Source organism: Leptopilina boulardi, unplaced genomic scaffold (assembly GCF_019393585.1).
Source record: "Leptopilina boulardi isolate dan_hultmark-lab unplaced genomic scaffold, ZJU_Lbou_2.1 LbouV2_341, whole genome shotgun sequence".
NCBI lineage: Eukaryota > Metazoa > Arthropoda > Insecta > Hymenoptera > Figitidae > Leptopilina > Leptopilina boulardi.
This window is the reverse complement of record NW_026137909.1, coordinates 227,264-242,915: the sequence shown is the minus strand read 5'-3', so window position 1 is coordinate 242,915 and position 15,652 is coordinate 227,264.

Sequence of the window (15,652 nt, the reverse complement as noted above, 5' to 3'; positions counted from 1 at the left end):
TATTACTATTTTATAGTCTATAATTTTTGTGGATATTATTCGATTTTTTATAACATTTATTGTATTATATGCATGAAAATTTACATTATAATATGTGAAGTTCTGCCATCAACTCTGTCAATTCTCGGATGGCCTCCGCCAGGTTCTTCTCCTTTTTCTTAGGAGCTGTCACGTCATAATACGCTGGAGGGGGAATGTCGACCAACAATGGAGTTTCTCTCGTCGGAAGCAGTTCCAAAATTGGTGGTTTGGCCGGTACCAACTTTGATTTGGGCGCTTCCTTTGAAACCTCCGTCAGTTTGGCCCCTGGCAAATTAAACTTTTTGCACAGCTCGTCATTTCCCTTCCACTTGTCTGGCAACAGCGCGCTGCCCTCACGTCGTGGTATTCTCCTAGTATCTCCCGTCAACTCCCCAGTCAATGTTGGACTATTTGTTGCTCTTCCTCGCAACAAATAACGCTTATAACCCTCCTCACACCTTGGACAGCTATGTAGTGTTACGTATTTTCTACCGCAATTTTCGCAACAACTCTCCGTCACTTCTTTAGGGCAATCATTGCGGCGGTGGCCTCGGCGCCAACAATTTTGACAAGTCCGTGGTGGGGGGTCAATCGTCGGGTCAGTGGGTATTGATCTCATATCGTTGAACATTACCCCTGTCGTTTTTCGGGGCAATGCTTCTCCCCGCCTGTCTCCGCCAGATTTCGCCTCAACTTCGTCCCTTGTCAGTTTGGGGGTCGTATTATTTCGTCTAGTCGGGGGGCCTGGTGGGGTAATGGGTCGTGCCTCCTCTACCAACTCCTCGTCATCGGGGTAGACCAAATCTTCCTTCCGGAGTACGGGCTTCCTAGCCTTGATCTCCGCCCGTTGTTTTTCCTTGAGTTGTTCCAAGGAAACGGAAGTCTTCGGTTCTTGGAATTGGACGAACCGTTCAAGCTCCTCGACCGCAATTCTGCTCCCAAATTCTTCCCAACTCTCCTCCTGTCTACGATGTAGGTCTGGGTCCACATGTTCGGCTCGTGGGAAACGTCTCGGTTCTAGTACTTCCAATGTACTACAATCTTCCTTCACTTTCCCCACGTCAGATTTAGGTCGACGAGGAATAGCTCCCGAGGACCTATTCCGTTCGGGTTCCAGTACGGGAAAGTCTAATAGTGGAGGCGCTGCTGTCACATCGGATGGTGGCTGGAATTCTTCGGTCGCTCTGTGCCGCGATGCTGATCTTCCCCTGCACAGTGGGCCAGAAGGCAGGCAAAAGCGGCCAAAACTCAAAAAGTGATCAAATTCGCTCGAAAATTGTTACATGGGGGTTTTCGGGGTCGCTGATTACGAATCCGATGTCAGTTTTCAAAAATTCAAAATGGCGGATCCAATATGGCGGACAACTTTTTTAAAAGTTGATTCAATTTACTCGAAAATCGTTACATGGAGGTTTTCGGGGTCGCTGATTACGAATCCGATGTCAGTTTTCAAAAATTCAAAATGTCGGATCCAATATGGCGGACGAATTTTTTAAAAGTTGATTCAATTTACTCGAAAATCGTTACATGGGGGTTTTCGGGGTCGCTGATTACGAATCCGATGTCAGTTTTTAAAAACTCAGAATGGCGCATCCAATATGGCGGACGTCTTTTTTAAAAGTTGATTCAATTTACTCAAAAATTATTACTCGGGGGTTTTCGGGGTCGCTGATTACGAATCCGATGTCAGATTTCAAAAATTAAAAATGGCGGATCCAATATGGTGGATCAAAAATTTAAAAACTCATTAAATTCAGCTAAAATTCTTTTTGAGTTTTTTTTGGGGGTGCTGATTACGAATACATAACTTAAAACTAACAAATACATAAGTAATATAATACTGAAAATTAAAAATTTACAATACGAACCAAAAACGTAAGAAAACTATTTTTATAAACTGGAATTTTAGGGTATTTTTAAGGTCCCTAGGACCTTAATTATTAAATTAAATAAATTAAATTAAAAAATATATATATATATATATTAAATTTTATTATTAAATTTGGTAAGTATTTTAGAATTTTATATTCTCAAACAACATAAGCAAAAAATATGATCAGTATATTCGATAAAACATGTTTTACAAGAAAATTCACTTGGATACCGACGGTAGCGCCATCTATTTGTTTAGTAGGAGCATATAAATATTATTAACACAATGTGTAGAAAACAAAATATTAATTTTGTCAGTAAAAAATTGACTGTAGGTAAATAGGTGGAACCATAAGCAAGTATCGAGGCTATATAAAAGTTGAAAAATGTTAAGTGCTCGCACGCGTCTTTTTTGCAATATTTCTAATTCAAAAATGAAAACGGGCAAAAGTGGGCAGGATTAAATTGAAGTACATGAAATAATGAAGCGATTAACACTTTAGATTTTTCTTTATGCAGCGGAATCTCGGGGAATCTGCATTCGGCAGCGAGCATAGTCGAAAAATAATATGCACCTGCGAATAATAATGTCGTGTATTATGCTGTATATATATTTTTTTAAATATTTTTTTCTTGACACTTACTTGTTTTTACATACAAATTAAGTATCTAATTCAAAATTTTATGAAATTGTTAACCATCTTGAACTATATTCATTATTTCGCGCATAAACCGAACTCAAATTCTATTGTCAAATTTAAATTCAAAATACAGCAGAGTCAAAAATGTTTTATTAAATGCAACAGAAATTGGCTAAAATCTACTTTGAAATATGTAGATTACTATAAACAAAATAAAAATTTTAAAAAAAATAATCGAGTTTTGGCCGCTTTTGCCTGCCTTCTGGCCCACTGTGCCCTGGTCAATCCTCTGCGTGGCATGTCGTACTTTGGTAAATGCGGTACTGAACGATAGTTCTCTCTCCGCCTTCGCTTTGCCTTATCACGACTCCTCTCACCTCTGTCACTCGAGTCAAACGTCCTTTCTCGTTTCCAACTCCTCTTTCCCTTGTCAAAATTACTCTCTCCGATATCTGAAATTTTAAAATTTATTAGTACGGAATAAGGCAATTTCGAGGGGGTAGATATTTCTTAAGGTCGGTGACATGGACTTTGGGGATTCTGCGACTATCACTAGCGAGCAATACGAATACCGTTGGGGACAATTGTTCGACAATTTCAAAAGGTCCCTCGTATTTTGGTGCAAGTTTTGTCGCAAAATTTCGGTTTCCGCTAGATAACTTATGGGTTTTGCGTAGTACCAAATCTCCTACTTTAAAGGGCACGTCCTTGCGGTTTCGATTATAGTACCCAGATTGTCTGTCACGTTCCCTGTCAATGAACTTCTTCACCAAGTCCCGCAACGCGTCTAAACGTTTCACTCTGTCAACCCACTCTTCTGGTTTTATCAGAACTACCTTGTCTTTGGCCTCAACCTGTCGTCGCAAACTTTTAATTAATCGGAGATTCCTACCATAATTCAAGTATGCGGGGGAAGATTTGGTTGTTGCTTGGGTCGCCGTGTTCATTGCATGTCGAAATTCGTGAACATGGAGGTCCCAGTCACGATGGTCACTCCCAATAAATGCCGAAATCATGGTTTTTAAGGTCCGATTACTCCTTTCTACCGGATTGGCTTGAGGGTGATATGGAGGTGTAGTAATATGCTTCACTCCATATTCCTGAAGTGCGTCCTTGAGATACCGGTTGTCGAACTCCTTCCCATTGTCAGTTAACAAAAAGTTGGGTGTCTCTTATCGGAAAAGTATCAACTCCTCGAATGCTCTAGTCACCGACTTCCCGTCAGCTGATCTTAAGGGTTTTAACTCGGCCCATCTCGAGAACAAATCCTGAAAAACCACCAAGTATCTACATCTACTCTTACTGGGGGGGAATTCCATCGTGTCAGCCGCCACGACTGACCAAGGTCGTTCCACGATTCTCTGTCCCATCAATCCTAAGGGACCAGCCTGAGAGACCTTATGGAGTTGGCATTGAGGACAACGAGTAACGTACTGATGGATATCGTTCCAGATTCCTGGCCAGTAGTACTCCCTAGCCACTCGGTTATAAGTCTTCTCCACTCCTAGATGACCCGCTGATGCGACTGCATGACCGTCATGTAGAACTCTGTCTCTATATTCCTCTGGTACGACCAACTTCCAGCCATCCTCGTTACCATCAATTGGAAGAAGCAAAGGATCGTTTCGATAATGATATAAGAGTTCGTTATCAATCATCCAGCCCGGGAATCGTGCTGGAAACTTCTGGACCATTTCCATCCTGTTTAGGTACCATTGGTCTTCAATAGTCTCGAACGCGTCAATTCCCGTCTCGTCATCCTCAGTCATCCTAGACAATGCGTCAGGAACATTGTTCAGTGCACCCATCCGGTGAACGATTTCAAAGTTCCAACACTGCATTTCTAGTGCCCATCTCGCAAGTCGTCCGGTCGGGTCTTTTAAATTCCTTAGCCATCGCAATGCGCTGTGATCCGTGATCACTCGGAATTTATATCCCTCAACGTATGGCCGAAACTTCTTAATTGCCCATAATAGTGCCAGGCACTCCTTCTCCGTGACACTATAATTTCTCTCTGCCCCAGTCAACACTCGACTAATGTAGATAATCGGATGTTCACTGTCGTCAAACTCCTGAGTCAAAACAGCGCCAATAGCATAGTTGCTAGCATCACACTGGATGGTGAACGTTTTGCTAAAGTCAGGACGGGCTAGAACTGGAGCCGATGTTAATTTCTTCTTTAACACGTCAAAAGCTTCCTGTTGCTCGTCACCCCATTCCCATTCGCGACCCTTTTTAAGTAATTTGAGGAGTGGTACTTTTATGTCACTGTCATTTTTGATGAATCTAGAGTACCAACCTACCATACCCAAAAATCTACGGACTTGTTTGACGTTTGTCGGAGCTGGGTAATTCTGTACCGGTTCTGTTTTCTTCGGGTCAGGTCGTAATCCCTCGCTATCCAGAAGATATCCCAGATATCTGACTTGTGAGCAACCAAATTCACACTTGTCAGGATTCACCACCAAACCCGCGTCAGCCAACCTCTTCAACACTAATTCTAACCATTTAAGGTGTTCGTCAAAATTATCAGTCACAACGATGATGTCGTCAAGATATCCGAACACGAATGGTTCACATTCCGGTCCAAAAAGGGCGTCAATCAGTCGTTGGAACGTCATTGGTGCGTTCGTCAAACCGAAAGGCATACGGCGATATTGCCAAAGTCCCGAGCCAGGAATGGCAAATGCTGTGTACTTTTTACTATCTTCGGCCATGGGGATCTGATGGTATGCCAACTTTAAGTCAATTTTCGATAGGTAACGGGCTCTTCTAAGCTTGTCAAGAATCGAATCTATCGTCGGAAGTGGATACGCGTCTTTTACCGTGACTTTATTCACGTCCCTAAAGTCCATACATAGTCGAAAATCATTATCGCCTCTATTTGTTATAACCGGAGCTGTCCTCCAATTACTTCCCGACGGCTCTATTACCCCTTGTCTGTACAGTTGGACAACATGACCCTGTGCCCAAGTGATCATAATTGGGGACATTCGTCGTTGTCGGTGCTGGACTGGAGTCTCATCCGTCATCCTGATGTGGTGTTCCGTCAAGTCTGTCATACCCAAGGTCTCACCCTGTGGTAGAACTAGGCGGTTAACCACCTCTTGCACAATATCTCTTTGTTTGTCTGTCAACGCAGAGATACCTGCACACTCAGCGTATATCTCTTCTTCGCCCTCTATAGTGTCCTTTACGCAGAACACGTGCCAGTCACCACCGAAGACTCTCCACAACCCAGGTCCCAATTGGACATCCATCTTCCAAGCCTTGCAAAAGTCAACGCCTAAAATGATGTCCTGAATCACTGAGCTAAGAACTTTAACAGCGAATTTCTGGGAATGACCATCCACAGTGATGTTCAAGTTTAAAATTCCTGCTGTTTCGGTAGTACCTCCATTAGCACTCCTGATTGACGTATTGCAAGGCTGGATTCGATCTCTAAAAGGCGCTGCCACTCTGTCACTGATTACTGAAACCATTGCTCCAGGGTCGAAAAGTGCCTCAAAAGAATTCTTACCAATGTGCATACGGAAAAAGTATCTGTTTTCGCATCGGCTACCATCCACATCCTTGTCAATAATAAGGTATGGGTCAACTGTGCCCGTCACAGCCTCTCCCCTTCCCTGGACCATTGGTACTGACTCACCTTCAGTACCTTTTGTCCCGTCAATCATACTCCCTTTTATGAGTAAGTACTCCTTACTCTTCACCTCTCCTTTACTTACTTCCCTCTTACTCTGGTCAACAACTTCATCCCTACTCCACTGCCAACTGCAAGATGCTCCTTGGTTGACTGGGAATGAATTTAACCCTTTCTTTTTCTCTTTAAAATTTTTTGACCTCTCTACCCCAACTGTCAACGACCTCTCTACCCTGTCATAAGAAATCTTGTCTATTGATTTCTGGGGGGATTGGAGGGGGGTACAGACGCGTTCTGTGCCCCCCACTGGCCGTTTCCCAATGCATTACGCACGTGGATACATGTGGGACATGTCAAAAAATTTACCCCGGGAGTCTTGCATACCAGACAAGATTCCAACTGCTGGGCGCGGGTGGGACAGTGTGCTGCATAATGTCCTGGTTGCTGACACACAAAACACGTTCTTTGTGGACATTGTGTAGAACGATGTCCTACCATTTGGCAAATGAAGCATATGCCAACAAATGGTTTTGGTGTCCCAGGTGTCCCTGGTTGTCCCACTGGTACTGTCCCTGTACCAGCCTGTTTAGGTTGGAACCTCTTGTTCCTTTTGTTCGCCGTTACAGCAGCGTACGTCGGCGGGTTCGGTACCTGGACTGGGGCGGTGGGAGGGGTGGGGGTAGTTTGTTTCAAGGCTTCCACCTCCACTTCCTCAGAATTCTTTTTCGTCTTGGACTTCTTAGTTTTCTTTTCCGCCTTTTTCGTCCCGCTGGTCACTTCCGCAATACTCTCTTGATCAGTGGTACCCTCATCCTTTTCAATCGCGGCCACATTTTTCGAACCCTTAGTCGAATCTTTCTTTGCCCCTTTGAACGCTGCAGCGGGGAAACGCATCTTCTCTTTTGAGGGTGGGGGAAGATACCGGTCATCAAGGTCCTTCACCTTCTCATACTGACGCAAATTTTTCTCTAACTTGGAGAGAGACTCCATTCCCGACGCATCCACCTGTCGACGATATGTTGGGGTCAGACCTTTATACGCAATTTTAACTTGTTGCTCCGTTGACAATGGTCTTTTTAAATGTCCCATTATTAACCTCAAACTTGTCAAATATGCAGAAATCTTCTCCCCCTTAGCTTGAGTTCTACTCCTCAGTTCGTCAACCACCTCGTCATCGTCGGTCGTAGTCAAATATTCGCGTTTGAACGCCCGTTTGAACGATTTCCATGATTTGACGTCATGTCGCAAAGTTCGGAACCAACGACTCGCATTTTCTCGAAAAATACTCGGAATTGCTTGCAGGAGTTCTTCGTCATTGAACAACTCGCCTAATCGACAATCTTCCATCCGCTCCAGGAATTCTTCCGGGTCTTCACGCTCAGTTCCGGAAAATTTAATGTCCCAATCTTTGAGGATTTTTGTAACTTTAGAGCGCCTCTCTGCTTCTCGGAAGTCACGTCTTGTCGGTAATGCGTCGCTGCTCTCTGATTCCGAGTCAATAGATGTCTCGTCGAAAAGAGTCCTCCTAGCATTTATTTTCTTTGTATTTCTACTAGATCGCGCTCTGTCACTGTCCCTATATGGACGTTGTTCCCTCCCACCCAAGACCGATCTCTTGTCAAACCTCGATTCTTCTCCCACGTCAGTGCTCTTCTCACTACCATCAGTCGCTAACCTTGAAATTCTTTCTTGTTTTGAAATGGGACACTTAGAATTTTCAATAGTCCCAACGTTTGGGGTGGGGTGATGTGAATTATTTCTCTCATCAGTTTCTCTTTGCAGGGGTGTATGAGAAACTTCATTCTGTTGATTTTGGGGTGTGCTCTGAATTGGCATTTGGTGGGTTATCCCCGAATCAATTACCCTTCCCAAGTCCAATCCCGTTGATAACTCCGCAAAACGTTGGTTCAATAAAATGAGTTTTTTCATTTCAGGGCTCAAACTGAAACGTGCGACCGATTCCCTTAAACTGAGGACACTTGGTGCCATTGTGGATGACACTATCATTTGAGGTGCTGTCATTATCGCACAAGTATTTGTGGAAAATGATTGGGACATCGTGGTGATTACCGAATTTGTCATGATACATGCCGAAGTCATGACCGGTGGTGGGGGTGGGGGTGTTATTGGGGGTGGTAGGTTGTCAGTGGTCGGACTGTGTCTGCTGTGTGACGCGCTATTTCCCCCACTCCTGTCCATTCCCAAAATTCCCAAGTCACGAGGTGAACCACGTCCCGCTTCCTCCTCACTGTCAGAATTTTGCCCCCCTCCTCTGTTTAAGTTGATATTTTGTCTTTCCTCGTCTGTTGGGAAAGTAAACGCTTCTACCCTGAATATCTCTTGAGATTGTCCCAGGTCAAATAGTTCAGAAAAGGGGACTTCAAATTGATTGGCAAAATCAATTCTCAGACTAATTCTGAATAACCTCTCTCTGAGTACCTATGCACTCCCACTAATGCAACACTGATGTTGTAATAATGTTGTCACAACTTGCCCTATTGGCATGCTTAGAATTGTACCCCATGTAATTCTCGGTTGTTCCAACAACATCAAGTTGTGCATTTTCTCTACGTAGTCATTTATTTCAACTAGTGAGAGTTCCATTGCGAATCACAAAAAAAAATTTCAAAAATTAAACGCAAAAAAAAATTATTTAATCGCCGACAAGAAAAATTTTGAAAATTTATCAAAAAAAAAATTTTTTTGGGTACCGTAACTCCGTGATACGGGCCTGGTCACTTTAAATTTTGATTGCTTTGGTGGAGAGTCAACAAACAAAAATTAAACAAATTAATTCCTTATTTATGCAAAATGGAACAATTTATTTTTGGGGGCCCGTCTCCTCTAGATACGGTCCTGGTCAACAATAATCGTAACAATTTGGTTGACTGTCATAACGGAAAATTTTTCTCCCTTAAAAATTTCCACTCAAGTATCAAAATTTCTTTTGGTTGGGCCCGGTACCCTTGTCATACGGTCCTGACCAAATGTTTAATTTAATATGATAATTTTCTTGTCAAAAAGAAAATTTTAATTTTACCAACGCCGTAAAAATTTCTGGCGAATCGTCAAAATTAATTTTCCACGGAGTCCAATATATCAATACGGCCCTGAAAAATTGTTCATAATTTTCTTAAAATTTTAACAAAAAAAAAATCTTGACAATTTACGATAAATTGCTACAACTCTAATTTTTCGATTTTTCTATCTCTCTTATTCGTGATCTCGCTCGATACTCTATCCCTTTCTGTTCAAAATTTCCAAGTCCCGTGTCATGCGCAATCACAATGTTCTCTTAGAAAATTTTCACGATCCGCGAGAGCCTATGCACCGAGGTTCGAATTTTAAACTCGCGCGAGGTTTCTAACAGCGCATGCGCGAACTATCACGTGAGGCTTGGAATTTTCCAAGGAAGCCGGCCACGTGGGGAACAAAAAGTGAAAATATAATAATTTTCATAAAAATAACTACATCCAAAAATCAAAAAAATTCACTGATTTTAGAAAAAATTTTAATTTTAAAAATCTGTCAGGAATTTTCCGCGAAATTATGCTTTGAAAATTTTCGTGATGAAAATGGCGTCGCCTCGTGGACGCGATAATTTTCACAAAAATTTTCTTTAACGCGCACTGATTCTACACACCAAAAATCTCCTCGCCCATGTCACAAAAAAATGCACAAAACATGTCAAATAAATTTTCAAGTCAACAATAAATAATATCATAAATTACAAGAAAATTTTATAGAACAAATTAAGTCAAATACCACAAGTCACAATTAAATTTGTCGTGTCTCAAATGTCTCGACAAGGCCCCACGTTGGGCGCCAATTTTTATAACGTTAATATTGGATTAATCAAAAATCTTTTATTAATTAACCTCCCCTTTTTATTTGTTATAAAAAGAAACCCAAACGTGAATAGTTAGACGCCAATCAATTTTTATTGGAATTGACAAACCACATACAATTATCGAACTTTATTAATTTTTAATACACAAACCTATTACATTTCCCAAAAAATAATCTCAAAGGAGATTCCGCCAAGACAAGTCAAAAAAAAGGGAAAAGACCTTCTGAGACACGACAGAAAACAAACAAATTTTCACTTACCCACAGCTCTCGTCACAAATCGATCAATTCAAAGATGTCGACAGGTCAAATCAATAATTTGGTCGATATTCTCATAAATTTACTTTATTCTCCAACAATTATTACAAGAAATGAGCTACTCTTGGTCACTCGACCAATTGCTCAACCACAAATCCAACTCTTTTCACAAAATCAAAACTATCGAACTCTCGACCAACAAATATTACTTTTTCACTCTTCTCTCAAATCTCAACACAAAAATCGTACTGCTCATTACCGTCTCTATCGTAATACTCCTCGACGCGAACATCTGATTTCGGCGTCCCGGCGGCTAGCTACACCTTCTTCCGTTTGGCGGCGCCACCTCCTGGGCCCGACAATCAAGCGCATCATTTTAAACAGGGGATGTTTGACGACCACTTCGTCACAACATATTTCTTTAAAATAACTTATTATTTAATAATAATTTTTTTAGTATAGATTTATTTGCTTTAGGATTGGTGTAAAAGTATTTTTGAAATTGAGAAATGATTTTCAAGAATTATTTCCCACGTAAGATCCTGATCTGTTCTACATTTCACCCTCTGAAAATAGCAGCAGCAATGAAGATAAATCTGTGAGAGGGGGTGTATACAATTATTACCGAGTAGTACGAAAAGATTTGCGTGATGCAAAAATACTTAAAGATGCTAACTCATCTGTTAATCATAATGAAACAAATGAGAGTTAGTATCATATATTTGACAGATATATTTTAAATTTTATATAACATTTGTAACAGCAAACAACAATTCTTTTGTAGGTTCTATAAAGTTAGACTGCTTAACAGATCCGAAACGAGAAGAATATAGTTTAGCAGAAGTATCATCAGCATGGGAAATAACTTTTAAAGATCGAATGAATAAACTTAATCAATATGAAAAGAAGAAGAGACTTCTAACGTTCGAATCTTACTTTAAGAGTTTCACGTGCTTGAATTTTCCACTTGGCATTGTTTTGGTTAAAACATTTTATTATTTCTTCTTTTCCTTTTTATTTAATTATTTTCTATTTTCGATAAATTTAGTATTTGTATTTATTCCTAATATTTTCTTCTCTATAAGATTTTAATTTACATTTCTTTGTCTGCATAAGTTCATTTTTTATTCCTAAAATTTCTTTCTCTGCAAAATTTAAAAATTTGAATTTTCTTTATATTTTTTGTGTGCGTTTAGCATATATAAATTAATTTTTTTTCCAGTTGGAACAAGATTTCAAAATTATTATTGGAGAATTGGCCAATGATAATCCAGAATTGAAGAAGTTAGTTGCAGAAAACACCATTTCTTCTTTATTTTTCACACGTTGGCCCCTATTTGCTCCTTCACTTATTTCTCAGGGAAAAAAGTCTAGAGTCATAGAGATTAAAAAGTTTTTTGAACTTCACAAAGACTTGGTTAAGGAAGGTATGTTTAAATTTTATTTTTTATATTTTATATACAGTATAACCTAGCACGTAGTATAAAATATAAATTTTAAATATATACAAATAATCATTTAAATAATATATAGGTACCCATGATGAAAATTTGAGTTTACTTTTATTACCTTTGCTTATCAAGGCACCAAAGAAAGTAAATAATACTTTCTTGACAAAAGAAGAAGTTTCAAAATCATTTATTCTTCATATTCAGGTGAATAGTTAATAGTTAAACGAATAGCTTCCCTCACAACAAAAGGATATTCAGGATATCCTTGGGACGTCCTGGGGATATCGATTTGTTTTCGGCGGTTTGGATATCCCTGGGATATCTTAGAGATGTCCATGGATATCCAGAGGATATCTTAGGGATATCCGAATCGCCAAAAGCAAATGGATATCCCCAGGACGTCCCAGGGATATCCTGAATATCCTTGTGTTGTGAGGGTTAATTTTTTTGATATTTTACTTGTTAATTCTATATCTTGAATGCAATATTATAAAAAACAATCAATTATTTTAATAATATAAAGTTCCTTGTTTTAATAGTTTTCTCCTTACAGCATTCCGAAAATCTAAAAGATGAATTGTTAAACTTTGAGACGTGGATACAAAATTTGAATCAAGACATTTATCCTTATATTGTCTTCGTTGGAGATTTGCGAAATCCCAAAATCTTTGTTAATGTTTACAAAGAACATTATAATTTCGAAAATCCTTTGCAAGCTGTCGACAGCTGTTATAAATGTCTGACAGCTTTAAAGGCATTCCCTTACCTCTGCGATTTTGTGTGGTCATTTATTGACAAATCCGTTTTTGCGATAAATTCAAAAAAGGCAATATTTATGCTGCAAAATTGTTGGTCGAAATTAAAAAATAATTATAAAAGCGTTGTTCTATTCTTAGTTTCTCAAAAAAAAAATTATTTAATTTATGCCGTTTAACGTGTTATTTATTGTTCTTTTAAAAAGAGTCTATTTAATTACAGTAATAGAAGTAATTACACGTGTTATTTTGTTCTAACTCTTTAAAAGAAAACTGGCATAATTTATTTCGTAACAAAATGGATTTTATTAATGTACTTAATCACATTTTAACATTTATTTTGTGTCTTTATGGTGATCCAAATTTGCCCCGAAAAGTAGTTCAAGATGTAATTAATTTCATTCATGATTTTCTCATCAGTGTCTTTATTCCATCTTTGAAAAAGGATATCTTATCAATATTAAAAAGAGAAAACATCTCAAACTCTATTTTGTATGAAATAAATCAGTGTTTTGATCAACACAGTACAATTTTTGAATCTGTTGAAACAGAATCCAAACGATTTCAGCTGTTGAGACAAAGGGGTTTCATAGATTTTAAAAAATTTACAATGGAACTAGTCTTGAAGAAACAATAGTTGAGAATGACATATTGCTGGTACCGAAGACTGTTCACGGTGTTTATATTCCTTTACGTGAAAGCCTAAAATTTTTTTTAGAAATACCGGGTTTGTTTAATCAAATATTAGATTACGTAAAAAAGTTAATGCAAGAATCAAACATCCTAACAAACATAATGCAGGGAGATTTGTGGATAAATAAATATTCTAATGATTTGAGTAACGACATATTTCTTCCCTTGTACATTTTCTTTGATGATTTAGAAGTTGGCAATCCTCTTGGCAGTCATGCTGCCTGGTGCGAATAAATTCGCAGCTATTTATGCATCAATAGCTTGTCTGCCACCTCATATAGCATCTCGATTAGATTCTATTCTTTTTTCTAGTCTGATGTACTCGTCCGATAAAGTTAAATTTGGAAATTTGAGATCCTTTAGTCACTTAATTGAAGAATTAAATTTTTTAAGCCTTGAAGGCATTTTATTAAAAGTAAAAGATCAATTTATTCGCGTCAAATTTCAGTTAGTCTTAATTTTGGGGGACAATTTGGGTTTGGATCAAATACTGGGCTTCATGGATTCATTTAATTCTGAACACTTTTGTAGAATGTGTAGAGCAACTTATAAAGAATGTCAGGAAATGTGTACGGAAGACGAAAAAAAATTAAGGAATAGATCTAATTACGAGGAAGATTTGAAAGGATTGAAAAATGGAATCAAAGAGGAATGTATTTTTCATAAAGTTACAGGCTTTCACGTAACTGAGAATTTAATCGTGGATTTCATGCATGATTTGTTGGAAGGTGTCTGCTCCTATATAATGAGAGATCTTGTTCACACTTTTGTATTTATTTTACTTTTCAAACTCTCAATACGAGAATGCAAGATTTCAATTTCGGTCCAACAGGAAATGCGAATAAACCGCCAATAATAAAGATGTCAAGAGTATTAGACAACGTAACTCTTAAAATGTCTGCATCGGAAATGCTAAATTTTGTTAAATTTTTTGGAATAATTATGGGAGATAAAATACCTGAGTACAATGAACATTATGAGATTTACAAGAGCTTGCGCCAAATTCTTGACATTTTACTTTCTCCGAGAATTGTTAAAGCAGATGCTAAGATTTTAAGGACACTGATAGAAAACATGAATAGTTTGTATAAACAGTATTATGGAGATCTCAAACCGAAATTTCACTTTCTTATTCACTATGCAAATATTCTTTTGAAAAATGGGCCGGTTATAAATTTTTGGGCAATGCGTTTCAAATCAAATCATCGTCCAATAAAAAGCATTGCGGTATCAACAAGCTGTAAGATAAACTTGTTAACGACTATTGCAATTAAACAAGCTTTAAGAATGTGTCAAATCATGCACACTCTTCAGTTCGAAAAGAGTGTTAAATTCGGTACAGTTAATGATTCAAAAGGCAATAAAAATTATTTCATCGATAAGAAATGTGATGATTTTTGTAAATATTATAAAAATGTTAATATTGATGGGACTCAATTTGAGATTGGAACTTTTGTAGTATTAAGTATGAAAAACAGTGAAATCGAATTTGGAAATAAAGTAAACATTGTCGAATTGGAAAACGAAGTTTATTTTTATATGGAAGTCTTCGAAGAAAGCACTTTTGATTTCCACCATCATGCGTACATCGTCCAGTCTAAAAATGAAAATAAATTAATGAAAAAGATAGATCTACCTAACATAGCGCCAGCTTTATCAGTTAAGCAACTCGGTACTCATTTCACTGTTACACGCTATGGCTTGTAAACTGAAAGTAACTTATTTGTGAAATAAAATATCATTTTTATATTTATAAATGGGTTGTCACTATTTTTTCTGTTTATCCTTTTAATTGTAAAAATCCTTCTAATCTACTTTTAACTGCTTAAAGAATTTTCATTCAATAATTAATAAGAGGATTTATTTTCTTAATCAATAACATAAATAAAACTTTCTTAGATATTGCTTTAAATTAAAGAAAACAATAAAAAAAAAATTTTTGTATATATATATATATTTTGATAATACTTCTCACTTCATAAAAGTTATTCACTATTCACATTCAATGACTTTTAATTAATTTATAACATAAATATTGATATGGAAACATATAAAATAAAAAGACAAAACTGTGTTAAAAATAAAATTTACTTTTAATTTATAAAAAGAAATAAATCTCTCACATAAATATTAAAATATGTATTTTATGTACAAGAATTTTATTCTATAATTTTATAATACAGTTAGATATTTTTAAAATGTAATTGATTTGTTTTAATAAATTTTAAGTTTGTGTTAAACAACTTTTAGTGCACTCTTATGTGCTATTACAATATATATTTTACTTTGAATTTATCTGTACCTAATATACGAATTTAATCAACAATGAATTTAAAAATAAAAGTAAATACATTTAAATGTATTAAAAAAAGCGAATACAAATTTATCAAAATATTTTTAATTTTCTTATATTATTAATATCATCCGTAACAATGTTTATTTCAATAAGAATTTGATTCTTAATTACTT